The following is a 21,128-nucleotide window of genomic DNA, read 5'->3' as shown; positions in this document are numbered from 1 at the left end:
CATTCCAAACCCAAAGAAAGGCAATGCCAAAGAATGCTCAAACTACCGCACAATTGCACTCATCTCACACGCTAGTAAAGTAATGCTCAAAATTCTCCAAGCCAGGCTTCAGCAATACGTGAACCGTGAACTTCCAGATGTTCAAGCTGGATTTAGAAAAGGCAGAGGAACCAGAGATCAAATTGCCAACATCCACTGGATCATGGAAAAAGCAAGAGAGTTCCAGAAAAACATCTATTTCTGCTTTATTGACTATGCCAAAGCCTTTGATTATGTGGATCACAATAAACTGTGGAAAATTCTGAAAGAGATGGGAATACAAGACCACCTGACCTGCCTCTTGAGAAACCTATATGCAGGTCAGGAAGCAACAGTTAGAACTGGACATGGAACAACAGACTGGTTCCAAATAGGAAAAGGAGTACGTCAAGGCTGTATATTGTCACCCTTCTTATTTAACTTCTATGCAGAGAATATCATGAGAAACACTGGGCTGGAAGAAGCATAAGCTGGAATCAAGATTGCCAGGAGAAATATCAATAACCTCAGATATACAGATGACACCACCCTTATGGCAGAAAATGAAGAGGAACTAAAAAGCCTCTTGATGAAAGTCAAAGAGGAGAGTGAAAAAGTTGGCTTAAAGCTCAACATTCAGAAAACTAAGATCATGGCATCCAGTCCCATCACTTCATGGGAAATAGATGGGGAAACAGTGGAAACAGTGTCAGACTTTATTTTGGGGGGCTCTAATATATCTGTAGATGGTGATTGCAGCCATGAAATTAAAAGACATTTACTCCTCGGAAGGAAAGTTATGACCAACCTAGATAGCATATTCAAAAGCAGAGACATTACTTTACCAACAAAGGTCTGTTTAGTCAAGGCTATGGTTTTTCCAGTGGTCATGTATGGATGTGAGAGTTGGACTGTGAAGAAAGCTGAGTGCTGAAGAATTGATGCTTTTCAACTGTGGTGTTGGAGAAGACTCTTGAGAGTCCCTTGGACTGCAAGGAGATTCAACCAGTCCATTCTAAAGGAGATCAGCCCTGGGATTTCTTTGGAAGGACTGATGCTAAAGTTGAAACTCCAATACTTTGGCCACCTCATGTGGAGAGTTGACTCATTGGAAAAGACCCTGATGCTGGGAGGGATTGGGGGCAGGAGGAGAAGGGGACGACAGAGGATGAGATGGCTGGATGGCATCACCGACTCGATGGACATGAGTTGGGGTGAACTCTGGGGGTCGGTGATGGACAGGGAGGCCTGGTGTGCTGCGATTCATGGGGTTGCAAAGAGTAGGACACGACTGAGCAACTGAACTGAACTGATCTGTCCAACACAGCACTAATTTTGCTGTAGAAATAAAAGACACGACTGTATTATCTATTATTTCTCTGCCTGTGCTGTCCAATATATTAGTCACTACTCACATGCAGTCACTGCCATTTCAATTAATTAAAATAAAAAATATTTATTTCTCAGTCTCATTAGCAATGTTTCAAGTACTCAACAGCATACATGTCTTGTCTCAGCCATGGTCTGCTCCTGTCTAGGACCATGAGAGTTTCCTAAGAGGTCTATAAGCTTCCATCCTGGTCCAGTATGACCCTACACCTAATATGGGTCAGATGTCACTCTGCCTAAACCCCTGCGATGGCTTCTCCTCCCACTCAGAGTGAAAGCTAAACTCCATACAATATACAAGCAGTTTGGTTTTTTGTCACCTCTCTGATGTTACGCCACTCTCTCTTCCTCTGCTCAGTCCACTCCCCACTCTACTTCCTGCTTGGATACGTTCTTCCCTGTACCCGCATGGCGCACACTCTCACCTCCTCCAGGTCTCTACACCTTCTTAGGGAGGCCTGTCCTGCCCATCCTAGAGTATAAAGGATCACTGCCCCAAATCTGGCATTCTCTATTACTGCTTATCATACTTGACATTTTACGTATTTGTTTCTTATCTGTTTTCTCCACTGAAATGTTAGCTCTATGAAGGCAAGAACTTGGTTTTGCTCACTGTTCTACCCCCTCTCATGACATGCAGCTGCTACTCAAGTGTTTACTGAATGAATGAAGGAATTTCTTCATGGGTTCATTTGCTCTAGCAGGCCATCAGTGTTTCAGTGAAGAGAGAACTCTCTATGAGAGCTGGTGAGGGATAACTAATATGAAGGGATATTGAGAAGGAAATGACTGCTGGTTTCCACTGCCATGAAGAAATGATTTCAAGGGCTTGCAACTGAGTATAAGCTTTTTAAGAGAGAGGACCTTTAAATAATGCCTCGCTTCCTGCCTTCTTTTGAAAAAAGTACTGGCGTTTGTGTTTGATAAAATGAGGAATATAATGAGTGCTTCTCAAATTTTAATATCTGTTTGAATGACATGGGAATGTCATTAAAATGCAGATTCTTACTCCATCGGTCTAGAGTGTGACCTGAGATTCTCCATTCCTGTCTAGTAATGTTGATGCTGCTGGTCTGTGAACCACACTTTAAGCATCATGGAAGTAGATAACTATGAGTAGCATCTTTTGGATCTGTAATTTCATAACTCCTTCCTTCCTAATGGAAGAAAAGTGAAAGAAAAATGTCAGTGTTTCCTAAAAATTGAGTCTAGTTGATACAATGATAAGGTCATCACCTAACAAGATTAATATTACCCTAATAAACCAGTATGTTTTCTGGTTAAATGAATCATTTTCCAACCACTTTTATTTTCTGAATACTCAAGTATTTTACAGGAAAATGAAATATTTATGATTTATTAAAGAAAATTAATTTGGCCTGTAAGAGTTATTTGAATGCTATACTTAATATTCACAAATAACATACTTCACAATTTCTAAATTACAAATAACTTATCTCAACCAAATTCATTATATAAATATTTAATAAAGCCTCTCAAGCATAGGTATAACACAACATAATCCTTTTATTACTTTCCTCAGGGAATAAGGTGAAAAAGTCACATTCAATATTTATGAAATTAGTATTCAAAAATGAAGGAGTGTTTAAAATGAGAATCTGAATATCAGTAGCATAAAGTATTTTCAGAATTTGCTGGGTATCTCAATCTGCATTCTTATTCTAGCTAGTGGAGGCAGAATAGGGATTTCTTAATAAAGAAAAAACTCTGGAAGAGCCATAGGGACAGGGGAAGGGGTGACTCAGCTGGGGACAAGGCTCAAACCACACCGCAGGTTCCCTCAAGCCAAGCCTCATGGCCTCTGCCACGGTGCATCACTGCTGCTCACAGAGTACACAGGGTGGATGCCAGAAACTCTGCCACCGCTCACCCCAAACCCAGCCTCTCCCCTGCTACCCTCACCAAAAGATGGATTCTGCAGAGAGGCAGTGTGGGTCACATACTTGGGTTTTAATTGTAGGACTGGACTTCTAAAACCCAGACTTTGAAAAACCCTGAAGTTCACATTCCCACCCTACCCCAAAAAAGAGAAATGGCTACCAACCAGGGTTGTTAGAATCTAAGTGTAGGGAACAGATTTGTAAATATAAACATGCACACTTATGTAACATATAATCAAGATTACAGCTATCTTATATATTCTGAAAGAAAGGCAAAGTTCCCATCTCTTAAAATTTGGAAGTATTTTTAAAAATAACTCTTTGCAAGCCCATTTGGTAGAGATTAATCCTCAAAATTATGTAACATAATCATACACTTATAATAACATACATATACACAGCAACCTATAATATAATGAACTATCATGTTATATAATTCTAGTTTGAATAAAAACATGAGTAAATATCAACTTATTCCACAGACATTTGAGAATGTCCTTTGTGCTGTGCTAAGCTGATTCATTAGAATTCAAAGGGGATTAGTCTGCTGAGTGATGCTCAGTGTGGAAAAGTGTGTTAGGTTTGGGCTACAAAATGTTTAAAAATGAGATTGACCGAATTAGAGAGACACCCTCTGATACAATCTGGGAAGTTATAAAGACTACTTGAATCAGTCCACTAGAGGTGATTTTTCTCATCTGGGTGCTTTAAAGATTCATAATCAGAACATTAAATTAAATGATTCAAAGAACCATTAGGGCACTTTCCTGGTTGTACAGTGGATAAGAATCTGCCTTCCAATGCAGGTGACATGGGTTCGACCCCTGATCTGGGACGATTCCACATGCCGTGGAGTAACTAAGCTTGTGTGCTACAACTACTGAGCCCGTGCTCTGCAACACGAGAAGCCCCCCTTCCCCATTCCCCACAACTAGACTGCGAGCAGCAACGAAGACCCAGTACAGCCAAAATAAATAAGTAAAAAAGAACCATTTGGGAAGATCAGTGATCAGGTAAGGGTATTTCTGAATTTCTTGATTTGAGAGATCTATGGATCACATTCCCTACAGACATCAATTATGTCCTGAGTTGACCTTTGGGCCCCTCTGCATCTCCTAAATTCCCATTATTGCAAATTTTTCAATGGCTGTACCACAGTTATTTACATTATTTTTCCCCAAGTGCAAGACAAGCTCCTTAAAATAAAAAATTGTGTTGTTATCTCAGAATCCCCATAGTGCTTTGTTTACAGAAATTATGCATTACATATTTATTTATTATGTGGAGAAATCTCTGAGGTGCTTTTACTTGGCTGTGATATTAAAAGAATGGGAAGAATTTTCCCCTTTTCATTTCTGAAATTTCAGTTTTACTCTTCATGGTTAGATACAGAAAGGCTAAGTTTATTGGATGTTAGCTGATAATTTGTGGACTATTTTACTTTTTCTTCTTCCTTCCCAAGAATAACAATTCTTTTCAGTTCATATCTGTAAAACTGTATTTTAAGATCGGAAGGGAGAAACATTAATTTAAAGTTGACATTTTTGTATTTCCTTTAGATCAAGGAAGTTCTTGAAAGCAGATTGTCCTAGACACATGAAACCATCCTTCTTTGTCATCTTGGCTTCCTCATTTTGCTCTTGATAGACGCAAGATCAGTTTTTAGTTTTCCCTGTATTGTTAAGTATTTCTGAATGTTTTTAGGCACTTATGAAAATTTCATACAAGTGATGGAACCTCCAAGATCCACATACATACATCCAAAATTCTACATATAGTTAACAGACTTTCAGAAGTCCACTCACATATCCTAAATATAAAAATGTATATTCCTAATACTCCAGAAATCCACTGCGAGACAAAAGCCCAAAAGAAATATGTACATATATTCACCAAGAGGCATACACTAAATGTTCAGAGCACAGCCGTTCACAATAGCTTACCAACCACAGAATAGACAACAGATTGTAGCACATTCCCATAATGGAATGAAAAGAAACAATTTACAACTGCATACAATAATGTGTATAAACCTCACAAAGAAAAGAAAGTGGAGTCGCTCAGTTGTGTCTGACTCTTTGCGACCCCATGGACTGTAGCCTGCCAGGCTCCTCCATCCATGGGATTTTCCAGGCAAGAGTACTGGAGTGGGTTGTCACTTCCTCCTCCAGGGGATCTTCCCAATGCAGGGACTGAACCTGGGTCTCTGGCACTGCAGGTGGACAAACCTCACAAACACAATATTAAAGGAAAGAAGCTGGATATGGAAGGTATTACCAGGTGATTTCATCTACTTAAAGTATAAAGACAGATTATCTTTAGTTGGAGGAGTGGCTAGAAGGAAACAGGAGCTTCCTTCTGGGGTGGTGGTGATGTTCTGTTTCTTGATTTGAGTACTGCTTACCTGGGTGTGTTTGTGAAAATGTATTGAATTAAATGACATGCATTTTTAAAAAATGTATATGCTAACTTTCAAAAAAAAGTTAGAAGAAAACACCTGTTTTAGAGTAAGAAAATAACTTAATTTCATTAAAAAAAAAATAGGGGCTTCCCTGGTGGCTCACTGGTAAAGAATCCACCTGCCAATACAGAAGACACAGGTTCGATCCACAGTCCGGGAAGATCCCACATGCTGTGGGGCAACTGAGCCATGTGCCACAACTACTGAACCTGTGCTGCAGTGTCCATAGACCGCAACTACTGAATCCCACTCACTCCAGAGCCCATGATCCGCAACAGGAGAAGCCACCACAGTGAGAAGCCCGCACACCACAACCAGAGAAGAGCCCCTGCTCATCACAACTGGAGAAAAGCCCGCACAGCAACAGAAACCCAGCACAGCCAAAAGATAAATAAAAATAAAGTTATAAAAAAATCAGGAAAATATTTACCAACCTTCCATTATACATAGAAAAGAAGTAAAGGAGACCTCGGAATTCTGAAACAGCATTTCAGTGGCATCTAGTCCTTTATGATCCTGACACAGAGCAGTCTGTAACCCTTAAATCTCCTGTAAGGCTGACTCAAAGGAAAAAAGAGAATGCATAATACGTTTGTACGCATGGAAAGCACCTGGCAAAAATGTTAGCACCAGCAACCTCTAGCGAGGGCGGCCTTCAAGACTTGGCTAAAGAGTGAGCCTAGACCACCTAGCACCTTTAGACAGATTCGTTCATTTAGTGATTCTGGAACAGTCTGGAATACTGACTGCAAATGTCAAGTCTCCACCACTTAAGACACCATTATTGCCTCAAAGGTATGTAAATACATGAAAAATCAAAACAAAGAGAGTATTACAGCAAGTCAGCATAAAAGTAATGTTTTCACAGCTATTTGATTTAAATACTAGCTATATCAGGCAAAGCATACCTTTTTCTGGGAGATCACTCTTGGTAATTGTAAATAATGATGCTATGAACATAAGTGTACATGTATCTTTTGGAATTAGTATTTTGCTTTTTTGGATATATATGCAGGGATGGAGTTGCTGGGTCATATGGTGGTTCTATTTTTAGCTTTTTGAGATACCTCCGTAGTGTTTTCCACAGTTGTCGCATAAATTTACATTCCTACCAGCAGGGTACACAAGGGTTCCCTTTTCTCTACACCCTTACCACATGTTATTTGTGTTCTTTTTGATGAGAGCCATTTTGACAGGTGTGAGGTTATATTTCATAGTGGTTTTGGTTTGCATTTTTCGGATGGTTAGTGATGTTGAGTATCTTTCCATGTGCCTCCTGGCCATCTGTATCTGAGAAACCTGTACGCGGGTCAAGAAGCAACAGTTAGAACTGGACATGGAACAACAGACTGGCTCCAAATAGGGAAAGGAGCACGTCAAGGCTGTATATTGTCACCCTGCTTATTTAACTTATATGCGGAGTACATCATGAGAAATGCTGGGTTGGATGAAGCATGCGCTGGAAGAAGCACAAGCTAGAATCAAGATTGCTGGGAGAAATATCAATAACCTCAGATATGCAGATGACACCACCCTTATGGCAGAAAGCGAATAGGAACTAAAGAGTCTCTTGATGAAAGTGAAAGAGGAGAATGAAAAAGTTGGCTTAAAACTCAACATTCAGAAAACTAAGATCATGGCATCTGGTCCCATCACTTCATGGCAAATAGATGGGGAAACAGTGGCAGACTTTATTTTTGGGGGCACCAAAATCACTGCAGATGGTGACTGCAACCATGAAATTAAAAGATGCTTGCTCCTTGGAAGGAAAAGTTATGACCAACCTAGACAGCATACTAAAAAGCACAGACATTACGTTGCCAACAAAGGTTGTCTAGTCAAAGCTATGATTTTTCCAGTAGTCATGTATGGGTGTGACAGTTGGACCATAAAGAAAGCTTGAGTGTTGAAGAATTGATGCTTTTGAACTGTGGTGTTGGAGAAGACTCTTGAGAATCCCTTGGACTGCAAGGAGATCCAACCAGTCCATCCTAAAGGAAATCAGTCCTGAGTATTCATTGGAAGGACTGATGCTGAAGCTGAAACTCCAATACTTTGGCCACCTGATGCGAAGAATGGACTCACTGGAACAGACCCTGATGCTGGGAAAGATTGAAGGTGGAAGGAGAAGGGGACGACAGAAGATGAGATGGTTGGATGGCATCACCGACTTGATCGACATGAGTTTGAGTAAGCTCCGGGAGTTGGTGATGGACAGGGAGACCTGGTGTGCTGCAGTCCATGGGGTCACAAAGAGTCGGACGCAACTGAGTAACTGAACTGAACTAACTGAACTGAACTTGACCGTCTGCATGTCTTCTTTGCAAAAAAACATCTATTCAGGTCTGCTCATTTTTTAATTGGGTTGTTTCCTTTTTGATATTGAGTTATATGAGTTATCCATACATACTGCATATTAACCCATTAGTGGTTATATCATATTTTCTCCGAATCAGTAGGTTGTCTTTTTGTTTTGTCAAGGAAACCTTTGCTGTGCAAAAGCTTCTAAGTTTAACTAGGTCCCATTTGTACAAAGGATTTTCCTTAAGTTAACAGTCAGGAAACACATATACTTTTCCAGGTCATCCTTACGCATGTGTCACCGGCCAGTGTCAGCACGAAGAAATTAGCAGGTGGGATTCACAAAGTCAGAGGCATGCCTGGGGCAATCCTCAAGGGGCACAAATGGATGAAAGTCAGAGTTAGCTGAACCCCATTTGCATAGGTATTTTATAGAGACAGAGGGCCACAGCTGCCCTGGGTGACTCAGGGAAGCCTCTCCAAAGGCAGCAGGATTTGAATGAAGTTTTTAGGAGGATTTGATGGATGGACAGGGAGCAGAATGGCACTGTAGGCTGAAGCCAAAAATCATAGAGCAGAATTCAAGGTATTCTTGAATGCTTGAGTGCCCTAACCAGGCTGCAGCAGAAAACTGGAGCTGGAGAAGTTGGAAGAAAGTGCAGCAAGATGCTACATGTGAAGATACTATAGACTTAGGTAAAGACATTGAAATGTCAGATTATCAACTGCAGTAAAATCATACACCGAGTTAATGGTTTTTACCTTTTTCATCTTTTTTTAAATTACAAAATAACACAAGTTCACTGGACTGTAGAAAAATGTTAATCATACAAACCACTACTCAAAGATAACTATGAGTAGCATTTTAGAATATTCATATTAATCTCTTTTGTTTAAGTGTGGGTTTGCTTTTATTTTTAACTCAATCATACCCTAGATAAAATTCTATATCTTCTAACATAATATTAAACCATAAACAACTTCACATCTTACTGCAAACTCTTTGTAACTATTATGGAAACATTCCATTAAATGCACATAGCATAATTTAATGGTTCTCCTGTCATTTCATCTTTATATTGTTTTTAGTAAGATTCTAATATAAATATGCTATGAATTTAGGTTAAAAGTTCCCCTTACTCATATTTATTTTCTCAGAATCAACTCCCAGAAGTAGAATACCTAAGTCACAGATTCTGGTTCCTGCCACAAACTGATAAATTATGAAGCCTGCATTGAAGGTAACTTTGGATAGGACATTTCTTCTGGATAAACTTTAGAAAAATGATCTATCTTTGGCCTCTTGAATGTAGCTGTTGGCTTCTGTCTTAAGACTAATAAATATTAATGTAGAACAAATTAATCAGTTAAGACAAAGAATTTCCAACAGGAAAACACAAATACATTTAGCCAGGTTCAAAATACATGCTTTGCAAAATGCCTTAAGCCATTATTTTAATAACATAGCAACTCCCAGTTGGGAAAGGTAAGATAATTACCTTGAGAAAAAGAGTTCTTTGTCCTACTCCTTGAAATGGAAATTGTGCACTCAATTGACTTTTATACAGTCTTCTGTGTGTAGGTGTATTTATCTATATTGATTGGAAATTTTAAAAGTTGTTTTTTTTTTTTAAACCTCAAACAACCTAGTACACTAAAGCTACAAAATACACAATCTTGGCACCAGTACAGGGCAAGAGCATAGAGTGGCAATATGGTTAGTCTTTGTTATGCAAAACTCCTATAACAGCAAACACCTATTAATGTTTTCAACAAGCCCGTTAAGCCTTTACAAAGTTCATCAAAACAAAAATAATCAAAGGCCTAAAAGGCATATCATATAAAATATGAAAACCAGGCAGAAAAGTAACATACTATATAAGATACCCAGCTCGTCTCACATCTGGCTCATAAACCAGGTTCCCCAAACACGGCCTTTTTTTAAAATCAAGTTGCTCTAATGCAGATGATGTTTTTAATTAGATATGCAAACGGTGTATCTTAAAAGGTCAAAGAAATAAATAGCGTGATATATTAAACTTTAAAAAATTTGATTGCACTTACATTTTTCTTTCTTCCCCTCTCTGTATTTTTCTAATTTTCTAGAGTGTGCATAAGAAGAGAAAGAAAAACCTCAAATTTAAAACCTTACTATTACTGGAGGTATAATAAGCCGATGGAGGCTTAAGCATACTTTAGAAACCTGGCATTTCTACCTCAGGGTTATGGTTTTTTATTCAAAGTAATTTGAAAGGCTTTAGAAATACTTGAAACATCTGCAAATACAAGGAGAAGGAATCAAATGTTATTGTGTTCTTTTATTGACTAGAAACTTAAACTGTGGACATAAATTTTTGGGGGAGGTATAAGATGAGGATTACTGCTCACCCTCAGGACAGATTTTCACAATATCTCTTCAAGAAAGCAGAAATGTTTGGCTGTGTATCACAAAGCTCCAACAGCCCCTTGATTAAAGCTTTCAGCTGGACTGGGGTTAATCATTATAAGATTTAGTGATTAACTGGCTGTTTTGAGAGAAAGCACCAAGTATCTTGTTCCCATTTGCTTCAATTACATGAGGTTCCAGATTCTAGAAGGGTTGGGTTTGCAGCCATGAAATAGCCTAAGGGTGGGCAGGTAGTCACGACCTGATATAGTGGTGACACAGACTGCTTTGGGCACCCACCCAAGACAAACTCCACCGCTTCCCTCTTTTCTTGTCTCTACATCTATCTGGCATTGGAAACGCTACAACCCTCTGTCTTGTGCAGCTTAAAAACTAAAGAAACAATAAGCTGCATTTTAAAGTAAATCGCCTTTCCAAATAGAGTAAACTTTAATATGCTAGTGTCTTACAGTTTAAAATCTGAAAGAGATTTTAAGAACCAAAAGTTTTATTCTTTTTACACAACGGGGTTCCCTGCAGGATGCAGATGAGGGTTTCAGACTCTTTGTGACGCCATGCACAGTAGCCCACCAGGCTCCTCTGTCCATGGGATTCTTCAGGCAAGAATACTGGAGTGATTGCCATTTCCTCCTCCAGGGGATCTTCCCAACCCAGAGATCAAATCCACATCTCTTATGTTTCCTGCATTGGCAAGTGGATTCTTTCTCACCAGCACCACCCGTGAAGCCCCAGATGTGGGTGAAGTACCAGAAACAGAGAAGAAGAGGAAGGGGACAGCTTCAGATATTCATATGTTTGGGCCAAAAGTGAGGGAAATACTTCTCCATGTGATTTATTCTTTGTATTAAATTATCTTATTTCAAAACTTTGCAAGTAAAATGCTCTGAATGATTCACTATGCCTGAAAACACCATAAATAAATGGTCTGTTACCAACTGGTAACATCATTGCTTTTTCTGATTTAAGTAGCCACTTTGAGAACTATTTTATCATTAGGAGTTTAAACCTCAGAAATCTTAGCGTGTTTTTAAAGAAGGAGCACATGGGAATCTTTATGAAGATAAAGAGCACAGAAAACCTTGAGACTACATAGTTCATATAAAAACTGTTCTCAGGATATACAGGCACACACATACTGGAGTGAAGGACAAGGCGGTGAAAGTGGTTTCCCTGTCTTGGGTTGCTGGATGGGAGAAGTTGTTTGCTTCTTTCCTCATCTCATAGGTTAAAGGTGTTTCAGAATAGGATTCCAGAAAAGAAGAGGAGGAAGGAAGCTTTGCAGATTCACCCTATAAGGGACTATTTTGGGCTCAGGAGAAGATAAGAACAAATATTTATTAAGTATGATATGACTTCTTGGTGGCTCAGATGCTAAAGAATCTGCTTGCAATGCAGGAGACCAAGGGTCAATCCCTGGATTGGAAAGATTCCGTGGAGAAGGAAATGGCAATCCCCTTCAGTATTCTTGCCTGAAAGTTCCACGGACAGAGGAGCTGGGTGGGCTACAGTCCATGGGGTCGTAAAAAGTTGGACATGACTGAGCAACTAACACATATGCTAAGTGGTGGAAATGGCAACCCACTCCAGTATTTTTGCCTGGAGAATCCCATGGACAGAGGAGCCTGGTGGGCTACTGTGCATGGCGTCACAAACAGTTGGACATGACTGAGTGAACACTCACTCACTCACATGGATTATCTTACCAAAGTTGTATTTGATGAGGATAGGATGTTACTGCTTTGATGAGGTACTTGTATTATTCCCATTATTATATTGTCACCTTGCTTATTTAACTTATATGCAGAGTACATCATGAGAAATGCTGGGCTGGATGAAGCACAAGCTGGAATCAATATTGCTGGGAGAAATATCAATAACTTCAGATATGCAGATGACACCACCCTTATGGCAGAAAGCGAATAGGAACTAAAGAGTCTCTTGATGAAAGTGAAAGAGGAGAGTGAAAAAGTTGGCTTAAAACTCAGCATTCAGAAAACTAAGATCATGGCATCTGGTCCCATCACTTCATGGCAAATAGATGGGGAAACAGTGGAAACAGTGGCAGACTTTATTTTTGGGGGCACCAAAATCACTGCAGATGGTGACTGCAGCCATGAAATTAAAAGATGCTTACTCCTTGGAAGGAAAGTTATGACCAACCTAGACAGCATATTAAAAAGCAGAGACATTACATCGCCAACAAAGGTTGTCTAGTCAAAGCTATGATTTTTCCAGAAGTCATGTATGGGTGTGACAGTTGGACCATAAAGAAAACTCAGTGTCAAAGAATTGATGCTATTGAACTGTGGTGTTGGAGAAGACTCTTGAGAGTCCCTTGGACTGCAAGGAGATGCAACCAGTCCATCCTAAAGGAAATCAGTCCTGAATATTCATTGGAAGGACTGATGTTGAAGCTGAAACTCCAATACTTTGGCCACCTGATGTGAAGAATGGACTCATTGGAAAAGACCTTGATGCTGGGAAAGATCGAAGGTGGGAGGAGAAGGGGACGACAGAAGATGAGATGGTTGGATGGCATCACCGACTCAATGGACATGAGTTTGAGTACTCTTGGGGTTGGTGATGGACAGGGAGACCTGGCGTGCTGCAGTCCATGGGGTTGCAAAGAGTCGAACACAACTGAGTGACTGAACTGAACTGAACTGATTATTTCTATTTCACAGGTGAGGAAATTGAGGCTTACAGAAGGTTAAGCCTCTTATCTTGGGTCACATGGCTGGCAGGTGGCAGCTTTGGTATAGGAATCCTCTAGTTAACCACCATTCTATCCTGCCTTCTATGGGTAATGTCCTTGTCCTTTTTCTCTCTGAAGTAAGACTGATTTTTTTTTTACAAAGTCAATCTGATCATATTGCTTTTCTACGTAAAACCCTTCAATAATTTCCCATTCTTCCTGGAATGAAGCCAAACTTCTTAACATTATTCTAAAGGCTCTTCATAATTTTCCCCTGCCTACCTCTCCAGCCTCATTTTCCATTCTCCTTCTTGTTCCAATTGCTCAGAATGCCCTCCCCTCAAAAATGTCAAAATCTTTTGTTTTATAGGTTTTGCTGCATCTATTCCTTCCTCTTATAACATATGGGTACAGGTAATCAAAACCACTACACAGGTATGCTGGAATTAGAAAATTAAATAGATGGCAAATGGTACAGGGCTTTCCTGACAGCTCAGTTAGTAAAGAATCTGCCTACAATGTAGGAGACCCCAGTTCGATTCCTGGGTCAGGAAGACCCACTGGAAAAGGGATAGACTATCCATTCCAGTATTCTTGGGCTTCCTTTGTGGCTCAGCTGGTAAAGAATCTGCCTGCAATGTGGGTAAATCTGGGTTCAATCACTGGGTTGGGAAGATCCGCTGGAGAAGGGAATTTCTACCCACTCTAGTATTATGGCCTGGAGAATTCCATGGACTATAGTCCATGGGGTCACAAATCAGATCAGATCAGATCACTTGCTCAGTCGTGTCCGACTCTTTGTGACCCCATGAATCACAGCATGCCAGGCCTCCCTGTCCATCACCAACTCCCGGAGTTCACTCAGACTCACATCCATCGAGTCAGTGATGCCATCCAGCCATCTCATCCTCTGTCGTCCCCTTCTTCTCCTGCCCCCAATCCCTCCCAGCATCAGGGTCTTTTCCAATGAATCAACTCTTTGTATGAGGTGGCCAAAGTACTGGAGTTTCAGCTTTAGCATCATTCCTTCCAAAGAAATCCCAGGGCTGATCTCCTTCAGAATGGACTGGTTGGATCTCCTTGCAGTCCAAGGGACTCTCAAGAGTCTTCTCCAACACCACAGTTCAAAAGCATCAATTCTTCGGCGCTCAGCCTTCTTCACAGTCCAACTCTCACATCCATACATGACCACAGGAAAAACCATAGCCTTGACTAGACAAACCTTCGTTGGCAAAGTAATGTCTCTGCTTTTGAATATGCTATCTAGGTTGGTCATAACTTTCCTTCCAAGGAGTAAGCGTCTTTTAATTTCATGGCTGCAGTCACCATCCACAGTGATTCTGGAGCCCAGAAAAATAAAGTCTGACACTGTTTCCACTGTTTCCCCATCTATTTCCCATGAAGTGGTGGGACCGGATGCCATGATCTTTGTTTTCTGAATGTTGAGCTTTAAGCCAACTTTTTCACTCTCCTCTTTGACTTTCATCAAGAGGCTTTTTAGTTCCTCTTCACTTTCTGCCATAATGGTGGTGTCATCTGCATATCTGAGGTTATTGATATTTCTCCCGGCAATCTTGATTCCAGCTTGTATTTCTTCCAGTCCAACATTTCTCATGATATTCTCTGCATATAAGTTAAATAAACAGGATGACAATATACAGCCTTGACGAACTCCTTTTCCTATTTGGGACCAGTCTGTTGTTCCATGTCCAGTTCTAACTGTTGCTTCCTGACTTGCATACAAATTTCTCAAGAGGCAGGTCAGGTGGTCTGGTATCCCCATCTCTTGAAGAATTTTCCACGGTTTATTGTGATCCACACAGTCAAAAGCTTTGGCATAGTCAATAAAGCAGAAATAGATGTTTTTCTGGAACTCTCTTGCTTTTTCCATGATCCAGCGGATGTTGGCAATTTGATCTCTGGTTCCTCTGCCTTTTCTAAAACCAGCTTGAACATCAGGAAGTCCACGGTTCACATACTGCTGAAGCCCATAGTTGGACATAACTGAATGACTTTCACTTTCAGATGGTACAAGTCAAATTTATCACTATTAGAGTGGGATCTTTCAGAAAAGCAAGGAGAAAGGCTAAATGACCCATTTAGTAATGGATTAACAATTAGATAAATCAGTATGAATTCATACTTAGCTAAGTATAGATACAGATAGGGGTGTGTGTGTGTATATATATGTATATTTATAGATATAGATTATGCATGGCTGGTACACTCACATATATTTACTTGCTCTTTCAGCTGAGAAGGCTTAGAAGAAATGTGTGTGTGCTCAGGAGCTCAGCTGTGTCCAACTCTTTGTGACGCCATGGACTGTAGCCTGCCAGGTTCCTCTGTCCATGGAATCTTCCAGGCAAGAACACTGGAGTGGGTTGCCATTTCCTCCTCCAGGAGATCTTCCTGATCCAAGGATCAAACCTCAGTCTCCTGAGTCTTGTGCACTGGCAGGTGGATTCTTTACCACTGTGTCACTTGGGAAGCCCGCCTTAGAAACAGTTAACATCCCGATAATCCCAGTAGTAACAAGGACATCTACCACCCAAATCTTGGCTTCTAATACTAGTCTTCAATAAAAGAAACCAAGAATCCTTGGCAAAACAGCTCTTGCTAAGATGGGGACAGGGAATATAAAAGCATCTAGCTGTGTCAGAAAGTGTCCAAAAACATAAAACAAAATACAGTGATAGAATATGTCAAAGAAACACAGGGGCCAACTTAAAGAGCTACTAGTGGTCAATGCTGGAACAATGTGACCAATAAAATAAATATAGTGATTCTGGGTTATAACCCAAAATATACATACCCATGAGTTCATGCTGATCTGAAAAATAATTGAATAAATACATAAATGTAGTAGAAGAGAGAATACTTCATATGGAAAAATTCCAAATGATGTATGTTGATACCTGCTATCAAGGAGGTAGAACATAACTCCCTTCTCAAGTGTGGTCTGTGCATAGTGACTTTCCCCCAAAGAGTTCAGTATGGAAAAGGGATGACTTTATAGTGGAGAAATGTTAAATACTACCTTAACCGGATAATCAAAGTCAACATTAACAATGGTAAATTGCCTTAATAGTATGTATTCTTGATACAGTGTGATAAAAATGATCTATCTCTGGTTTTTTCCCTGAAAACCTATAATCTGAGCTTGATTTTGAAAAAAATAATCAAACAAATCACAACTGAGGAATATCCGTCTAAATAATTGACCAGTATGCTTTAAACTTGCCAGCACTTCAAAGACTTTTCTGAGAAACTGGAACGGCCAAGGAGCCTAAGGAAGCAGGACCACTAAAGATGAAGTGATATCCTAGAAGGGATGGATGTAGGAACAGAAAAGGGTACTATGTAAAAACAAAGGGAGTTTGAATAAACAATGGACTTTCATTAATGATAATGAATCAATCAGTTCAGTTCAGTTGCTCAGTCCTGTCTGACTCTTTGCGACCCCATAAATAGCAGCACGCCAGGCCTCCCTGTCCATCGCCAACACCCAGAGTTCACTCAAACTCATGTCCATCGAGTCAGTGATGCCATCCAGCCATCTCATCCTCTGTCATCCCCTTCTCCTCCTGCCCCCAATCCCTCTCAGCATCAGAGTCTTTTCCAATGAGTCAACTCTTCGAATGAGGTGGCCAAAGTACTGGAGTTTCAGCTTCAGCATCATTCCTTCCAATGAACACCCAGGACTGATCTCCTTCAGAATGGACTGGTTGGACCTCCTTGCAGTCCATGGGACTTTCAAGAGTCTTCTCCAACACCACAGTTCAAAAGCATCAATTCTTTGGCGCTCAGCTTTGTTCACAGTCCAACTCTCGCACTCATACGTGACCACTGGAAAAACCATAGCCTTGACTAGACGGACCTTTGTTGGCAAAGTAATATCTCTGCTTTTGAATATGCTATCTAGGTTGGTCATAACTTTTCTTCCAAGGAGTAAGCGTCTTTTAATTTCATGGCTGCAATCACCATCTGCAGATATATTAGAGCCCCCCAAAATAAAGTCTGACACTGTTTCCACTGTTTCTCTATCTACTTCCCATGAAGTGATGGGACCGGATGCCATGATCTTTGTTTTCTTTCTTTCTTTTTTTTTTTTGAGAAGCCAATGTAATAGCTAGTCTTTACTGGAAAGAATAAATTCCACATCATATTCTGAGTGCATTAGTGCAATGGCTCAGTGGGCCAGCTGGTGTGGCACCAGCTTGTAATGGGTTCCACAGCTGGGGCATCGCTGGGCCTCGCCTTTGTGCAGCCAGAACCAGATGACAGTACTGTTGTCTTCTTCACAGATGCAGCCCACTATCCGCTTGTTGGTGATGGAGGGCACTAAATTAGGGTCATCCTTGGTACCTGAGGTTGCCTTTGGGGCAAGTATATTGTATGGGTCCTGTCCCTTGCGAGCAGCCAGCATGACCTCCCTCTCTAGCCCAGTCGCCTGCTCTTCATCAGTAGGAACACCACGTCCAGACGCCATAGAGCGCACCACAGAGACTCCATTTGGACCCCGGGCCCTCAGGGCCTGGGAGGCCAAAGCTCCAGCTCCACGGAGTAACCTTGATGCCATCACCGATCTTTGTTTTCTGAATGTTGAGCTTTAAGCCAACTTTTTTCACTCTCCTCTTTCACTTTCATCAAGAGGCTTTTGAGTTCCTCTTCACTTTCTGCCAGAAGGGTGGTGTCATCTGCATATCTGAGGTTATTGATATTTCTCCCGGCAATCTTGATTCCAGCTTATGCTTCTTCCAGCCCAGCATTTCTCATGATGTACTCTGCATATAAGTTAAATAAGCAGTGTGACAGTATACAGCCTTGACGTACTCCTTTTCCTATTTGGAACCAGTCTGTTGTTCCATGTCCAGTTCTAACTGTTGCTTCCTGACCTGCATATAGGTTTCTCAAGAGGCAGGTCAGGTGGGCTGGTATTCCCATCTTTTGAAGAATTTTCCACAGTTTATTGTGATCTACACAAAGGCTTTGGTATAGTCAATAAAGCAGAAATAGATGTTTTTCTGGAACTCTCTTCCTTTTCCCATGATCCAGTGGATGTTGGCAATTTGATCTCTGGTTCCTCTGCCTTTTCTAAATCCAGCTTGAACATCTGGAAGTTCACAGTTCACATACTGCTGAAGCCTGGCTTGGAGAATTTTGAGCATTACTTTACTAGCGTGTGAGATGAGTGCAATTGTGTAGTAGTTTGAGCATTCTTTGGCATTGCCTTCCTTTGGGATTGGAATGAAAACTGACCTTTTCCAGTCCTGTGGCCACTGCTGAGTTTTCCAAATTTGCTGGCATATTGAGTGCAGCACTTTCACAGCATCATCTTTCAGGATTTGAAATAGTTCAACTGGAATTCCACCACCTCCACTAGCTTTGTTCATAGTGATGCTTTCAAAGGCCCACTTGACTTCACATTCCAGGATGTCTGGCTCTAGGTGAGTGATCACACCATCCTGATTATCTTGGTTGTGAAGATCATTTTTGTACAGTTCTTCTGTGTATTCTTGCCACCTTTTCTTAATATCTTCTGCTTCTGTTAGGTCCATACCATTTCTGTCCTTTATCGAGCCCATCTTTGCATGATATGTTCCCTTGGTATCTCTAATTTTCTTGAAGAGATCTCTAGTCTTTCCCATTCTATTGTTTTCCTCTATTTCTTTGCAATGATCGCTGAAGAAGGCTTTTTTATCTCTTCTTGCTATTCTTTGGAACTCTGCATTCAGATGCTTATATCTTTCCTTTTCTCCTTTGCTTTTTGCTTCTCTTCTTTTCACAGCTATTGTAAGGCCTCCCCAGACAGCCATTTTGCTTTTTTTGCATTTCTTTTCCATGGGGATGGTCTTGATCCCTGTCTCCTGTACAATGTCACGAACCTCCGTCCATAGTTCATCAGGCACTCTATCTATCAGATCTAGTCCCTTGAATCTATTTCTCACTTCCACTGTATAATAATAAGGGACTTGATTTAGGTCATACCTGAATGGTCTAGTGGTTTTCCCCACTTTCTTCAATTTCAGTCTGAATTTGGCAATAAGGGGTTCATGATCTGAGCCACAGTCAGCTCCCGGTCTTGTTTTTGCTGACTGTATAGAGCTTCTTCATCTTTGGCTGCAAAGAACATAATCAATCTGATTTCGGTGTTGACCATCTGGTGATGTCCATGTGTAGAGTCTTGGGTTGTTGGAACAGGGTGTTGCTATGACCAGTGCGTTCTCTTGGCAAAACTCTATTAGTCTTTGCCCTGCTTCATTCCATATTCCAAGGCCAAATTTGCCTGTTACTCCAGGTGTTTCTTGACTTCCTACCTTTGCATTCCAGTCCCCTATAATGAAAAGGACATCTTTTTGGGGTGTTAGTTCTAAAAGGTCTTGTAGATCTTCATAGAATGGTTCAACTTCAGCTTCTTCAGCGTTGGTTGGGGCATAGACTTGGATTACTGTGATATTGAATGGTTTGCCTTGGAAACGAACAGAAGTCATTCTGTCATTTTTGAGATTGCATCCAAGTACTGCACTTCGGACTCTTTTGTGAATGAATGAATGAATGAATACTGGTTCATAAAAAATGCTAAAAAAAGCTGTCAAGTCATAATTCTCTATCCTTTAAAATATCCTGTAGGAATGAAGGTAATGGAAAGACATTTCAAATGAAGAAAAATGTTAGCAGATTTGTAGCCAGCAGATGTGTCTTACAAGAATTTCTAGAGGAAGTTCTTCAGTCAGAAAGGAAATGATACCAGTCAGAAACTTAGAACATCAGAAATGAAGAACAGCAATGTAACCAAAAATAATTCCAAAAAATGGGAAGGGGATGACGTGAATACTAACTTTTACAAGATATAGATAGCTGTTTGAAAAAACAATATTTCAGAGGAAATTCATTCTGTAATATTGTTGAGACAATATTAAAGTCCTTTAAAAAACTTCACTGAAAAAAGACATGAAACTATATATACAGTGTAAACAAAATTTTGTTACTATGTATTAAATATAGAAACACTTGGAGCTCTGGGTGGTGGCATTTATAGGAGATTTTAAAAACCAGTTTTATGTTTCCAAATATTCAAAATAAGCACTATTACATTCATGATCAGGGAAAGATAACCATGATTTTAAAAATTCACTGTCTTGCTAGACTTCATCTTAGACTCTCGGCATAAACATTTCCTTTTAGGCACACAATATAAGCTTCAATGACTCATCTGAATGTAAATTTGGCTCACAGACTCTAAAGACTTAGAATGAAATAGATAAAGAAGAATTCCTGTAATATCCTAGGACAAATAGGATTGCCACTATCATCTACTGGCTCAGAACCCACACCGAAGTATCTCAAAAGACTTAACAAGATCAAATCCTGTTAATTTCCACATCATACATGTTAAGAAGACAGTGAAAAAGAAATTACGACTCTGACTGAATGGAATGCATGGAATTTCTAAAGCACAATGCTTCCTGCAATCAAAGCTATTGCAAAATGTAATGTCAACATTATTCTCATAACTGCTTCTGTCCTATTTCTTCATAAACAAGGGATGAAGACTAACCCTCAAATGAGGTATTGATTGCATTATGATGTTATCTGAGTACACCAGAGGAAGGGGGCTGATTTTTTTTCTAGCAGTCAGCTGAATGTGCTCACTTGGGTGGGATAGTGAACAGCTACTATTTCCTGTCCCCCGTTCTTCCACGCACAGACATCCCCATGGTCAGAGCTGAGCCCACAGTGGTATCTCACCCACACTGACTCAATATTGGGGTAGAGGGATCACATGTCCGTGTCCTTCCCCAAGGTTTTCTAACAGCAACTGCTGGGGAAACCCCAGGAATTCTTGGTGGCCATGTTTTCAGGCTTGAGGAGAAGTGGAAGCAGTCTCTGGCTTCTGTTATCCTGAGGTCAGTGCCATACCTGCTATTCCTGTGGACTTTACTTTTAAAGTGG

The 21,128-nt window shown here is 40.4% G+C and overlaps 1 protein-coding gene and 1 pseudogene across 11 annotated transcripts in view; both read right to left on the bottom strand.

Annotated features, from left to right (window-relative positions):
* Window positions 1–21,128, bottom strand: part of RAPGEF4 (Rap guanine nucleotide exchange factor 4) — a 334,437-nt gene that overhangs the window by 113,895 nt on the left and 199,414 nt on the right. The window lies entirely within an intron of this gene.
* On the bottom strand, window positions 17,258–17,769 carry LOC147378557 (cytochrome c oxidase subunit 5B, mitochondrial pseudogene; annotated as a pseudogene). Its single transcript, XR_015147807.1, has one exon. The product of XR_015147807.1 is annotated as a cytochrome c oxidase subunit 5B, mitochondrial pseudogene (transcript).

Source organism: Bos grunniens, chromosome 2 (assembly GCF_055505025.1).
Source record: "Bos grunniens cultivar Pamir isolate PY7600 chromosome 2, Bosgru_T2T1.0, whole genome shotgun sequence".
Lineage (NCBI taxonomy): Eukaryota > Metazoa > Chordata > Mammalia > Artiodactyla > Bovidae > Bos > Bos grunniens.
The sequence above is the reverse complement of the archived record's forward strand: the minus strand, read 5'-3'. Positions and strand labels throughout refer to the sequence as shown.